Source organism: Triturus cristatus, chromosome 4_1 (genome assembly GCF_964204655.1).
Source record: "Triturus cristatus chromosome 4_1, aTriCri1.1, whole genome shotgun sequence".
In the NCBI taxonomy this organism is placed as follows: domain Eukaryota; kingdom Metazoa; phylum Chordata; class Amphibia; order Caudata; family Salamandridae; genus Triturus; species Triturus cristatus.
The window spans coordinates 231239834-231244376 of NC_140585.1; the positions used below are offsets into that span (position 1 = coordinate 231239834).

The 4543-nt window shown below is 45.0% G+C and overlaps 1 non-coding gene across 1 annotated transcript; it reads left to right on the forward strand.

The window, feature by feature from the left end:
* The first annotated feature begins 1179 nt into the window (after nucleotides 1-1179).
* LOC146854164 (small nucleolar RNA U13) lies at nucleotides 1180-1278 on the forward strand. The gene has a single exon (XR_014959002.1). It is a non-coding gene; the product is annotated as a small nucleolar RNA U13 (small nucleolar RNA).
* The last annotated feature ends 3265 nt before the right edge of the window (nucleotides 1279-4543 follow it).

The window sequence follows — 4543 nt, forward strand, 5'->3', positions numbered from 1 at the left end:
ATGTTAGGGATAGGGCAGGTTGGAACAGTGCTGGAGTTGCGTCGCGCTTGCGACACAACTTCAGCACTGCGCCAACCTTACGCCGGCAGATGCGTCACGCATCTGCTTGTCCTTGTGCCACGATGCACCGCAAGGGCAAATTTCCGTGACGCATCTTCCCTGGCGCATCCCTGCTGATTTGCAGCGATACGCCAGGGAACGTAAATCTGCCCCGAAGTATATCAGTTACAAACATCGACAGAAGCGATACTTAAGGTTTTCCAGCGATTCTATACCAAATTATACACCCCCTCTGTCAACACTCCCCTTGCCGCCTGCTGAGAATTCTTACACACTTTGCCAATTTTCACAAATTTCCAAAAGTGAACAAACGTCACTGGCCAGACCAATTACCGGAGAAGAGATTATTCAAACCATCAAAAGTATCCCATCAGGAAAGGCACCGGGAACGGACGGTTTTCCAATTCAATTTTATAAAACCTCTGCCCCTACAATCATTGCCACACTAAACTCGACCCTGTCTCGCCCTGTCTCACTTCCCTATTCACAATCATTGGCTTCACCAGTGTTCGGATACTAGTGTCGTTTTCAGACTAGGTGCATTTTCATGCACTGTTATGTCTCACAATTGTGACTAGGGTACGTTTGCATGTGAGACCTGTATGAGCTGGGAAACCAACAGTTCAATAAAAGGGGAAGAAGCAAACCCAGCTATACTGCACCCTCAGATATAGTCCACTGCACTGTAAAGTAATGCTCTCTATCCCAGTGCACGCGGTGCATTGAGCACGTATTTAGGCTGCAAATGCCGGCAACACGTTTTTGATACATAAATGTCGCCATTTCATGATGTCCGCAAGAGGATACAATGTAGTCCGTTCTCTAAGCTGTAACTAAATAGAAAATGTGGGCGGTCCTTTAGAGGGTAGGCAACTGCAAGCGGGACAGCGGATTGGCTACACTGCTGCATACAGATTTACATATTAGTACTGTCGGGTTACCAGTACAACTTTTTCTGCAATGGCCGTTTTTTTCTTAAAAAACATCGCAGATAACTCGTGATAAGCTTTGACTGAGACCCGGACAGCTGTGGACAGACACGAGTAGCAAAATATTCTCACCCTCACACTCACGAGAGAGTCCGATTCTGTGGTGTTCCTCCGTTAACCTTCCTTTCCGATCCTTCTGGTTCTTGCAAGTGATGAGTGGGTTATCACGCTCGTGCGTGACGTGTGCCGTCCCATCCTTGTTACGACTGGGCACATCACCCTTCTGAGCTTGAACTGAAGGATCGCCGGGAACAGACGTTTCTCACTCAGTTAAGTTTAAAATATAGAATTATTCGATGAGATCTGTTTTGCATACATATCACTTTGGAACCGTTCATGGAAAACTTAATCGAAGGGTTTCAGTTTTATGAACGGTGTAATCACTTCTCCGTTCACGTCATGCACTCCTAAAGACGTCCGTAGATCTACGCACGTTCGTTTCATGCACTCCTCGTGTAGGAATGCGGGTTTAGGAGCTGAGCTGGAATAGTCTTATTGCGGCAGTGCAATGCGCTCACCATTGATGATAAAAATTCAGCTAGATCCCTATCGTATTTGATTGGGTTATTGCATGTTTTAAGACACAAGCTCCAAGCACAGTAAAATCGATGAGTTGGCAATGCACCTGCTGCAAACATCACCAGGTACATTCCAAGGGATATCCCTTGATCGTAAAGCGTTTTAACTCATTCTTTTGATCCTGTGGGTTAATTGACGCCAATTTTCGAGTCCCAACAACAATTTGGTTTGCACTGCGTTCAATAAAAACAATCATAATACTGTACAGTATTTATTTATATATCAACCTACCTAAATGCAGCATTTTAAGTACACATTTGATAAGAAATTGCACTTTTATGGCTGGTCCCACTATATATTCCTCTGGACTCTGCACATTGAGAGATCAACCTGTGCTTGATTTGAGCCAGTGGTTTCTTATATGCATATGGCTGGGTGAAAACGATCATCATCTCATTACCGGGCTGGACCCTTACAACTACGAAACATCAAGAGACCAATGAGGCACTCCTAGCAATCTGAAAGACACAGGGGCATATGAACAAGCGCTATATCTACGCTTTTTTGGTTTTAAAAGCCAAAGAAGCGGAGATAAAAACATCGCCCTATCAACAACAGGGTGCTAACATGCAAAATTGCATGTTAGCACCCTTTTTCACTACGCTTCCCTTTGCATCTAAAGTGGGCGTTCCAGAGCAAAATAATAGGAGAAGTGTCGCTAAGCGACATTTCTCCTATTATCAAGCTTCACGCTAACCCTGTTAGAGACAAAAAAAAGCAGCGCTAACCACGGTTAACGCTGCTTATTTACGTCTGCTAATTGTCACATTTAGCCATGTAATCCAATGGGAGGTAGATTACATGGCTAAATCCACCACGGGCTATCAACAAGGATATCCCTATCCTTGTAGTTTTATCGCTGCATTACCAGTGATAACCTTCCAAAATGCTGCTATTTTTTATCCGGTTAGCGTTGTTAATAACGCGATAACCAGGCGATATTATCCAGCTATAGCGGGCGCTAAAAAAATTAACGCTAAGCGCCCTTAGCGTTCATTTTCCCTGTTCCTTATTAATATGCCCCCAGGTTCTAAGAGGAAGTTGTCCCATGCATCGTTAACGCCACCCCAGTCCTGACAAGACTTGCCTTCACAGAGTTGAGACGGCACCAAAAGTAAGCTCCGCAGTGGACTCCACCGATGCTCCTGAGGCACCAAGTTCGAACTGTTTATACCACCCATGTCACTGTGAGAGCACGCAGGACCGACCAATGGTGCGTGAGTGGACATTGACCCAACTGACATGATGTCAACAGATCCGGTCTCAATCTACACAGTGTTCGTGCCCAGAAGTAGCTGCCAAACCATGGACGAGTGCAGAGATGCCCAGGTGCTCCCAGCTGCACCCACCCACTGCTGTGCTGAGGACTGCCTCTCCAGCTGGGTGACAAAACTGATAGTGACCATCGGCCCCAGGAAATAGAGCTCAGAACAACTGTGCCTACGCTTGAACGATGCACCGTACCTCAAGGATCAGAAATCACCACCAACCTTAAACATATCAAGTTCAAGATAGCGGCAGAAAGCAACATGTTGGAAATTACAAAACAACACTTTGAGCTGAGGGGCGGACAAGAAGTCGAGAAATGGGAAAGCTTTACCACAACCATGGAAGCATATGCAACTAAGATCAAACTATCAAACCAGCAGAGATTCAGTGGCGTAAAGCCCATACTACAAACTGCGAAGCAAGAAATCAAGCTCATAAAAAATTCCATCTATCGCCTACTGAGACAACTCCGCCACCAGCCCAATGATAAAACTCAATTGCAACTATTACAGAAGCAAAAGAGGCAATGGAAAAAACTAAAAAGGGATGCAATCAGAGATACGGAGAACGACCTCTGGACATAAATACGCACCGACATTAAGCACAATAGTGCCAGATTCTGGATCACTATAATTCAATTTATCCACCCTAATCATGACGGAATCTCTTCGAACATCTCAGAGGAAGTCTGGGTAAAATACCTCAGGCCCCATTTCCATCAAGACAAAGTGCGCATGGTCAAGAACTTCAAAACGTTTCAGAAGGCCAAACCACCATCAAGGCCTGGGCTGCAAATAACCTTATGGTATTTTGGAAACTAGGAGGAGATATACCAACAGAGGACCTGCAAATGAACCATACTAACATCATCAAATGGCAAATAGGAAATGGAAGGAGAGAAGGTGCCCCTGGCCGAAATGGAATACCACCAGTACTCTATAAACAAGAGGCACATTTTTGGGCAGAAGCTCTGGAATCATTATTTGGAGAAATAAGGAAGCTGAATACCCTGCCCTGCTCTTGGAGAGGATCAATTATTTCACCAATTTATAACTCTGGAGAAAAGTCAAAATCACAAAACTATCGACTAGTGGCCCTAATAGACAATGAGGCAAAATTCTTTGCTGGTATGCTACTAGAGGAGCTCCAGGCATGGGCCATAGAGAGATCCGCTATCCCATTACACCAGACTGGATTCGCGAAATCAGTTGGGACAACTACAAATATACTCAGTATATGACAATGCTTATGGATAAGGCGGAATCTGCAAGGATGCCCCTTCACCTACGTTTCATCGATTACAAGGCCTCCTTCGACCATGCAATCGCAACAGACTCTGGTCCAAACTGCAAAGCTGGGGGCTGACACAGCCCAGTGGCAACAAAACCTTAGGGGGCCCCCCTGCAAAGTACTGCTAGGGGGCCCCCTTATTCGATCACTCTACCACCCGCTGGTTTAAAGCACCTGACCCTCATAACCTACCTCAAAGCTAGCAGCAGTGTTTTCACTGATACAAATGGCTTCAAGGAAATCAACAAGTTCTGCAGTCAGGGAGACAGGGTATATAAAAACTGTTTTTTGGTGTTATTGATTTACAAAATGAAGCTATAAGTGAAAAAGGGGACATGATTGGTGATATGAAGGGA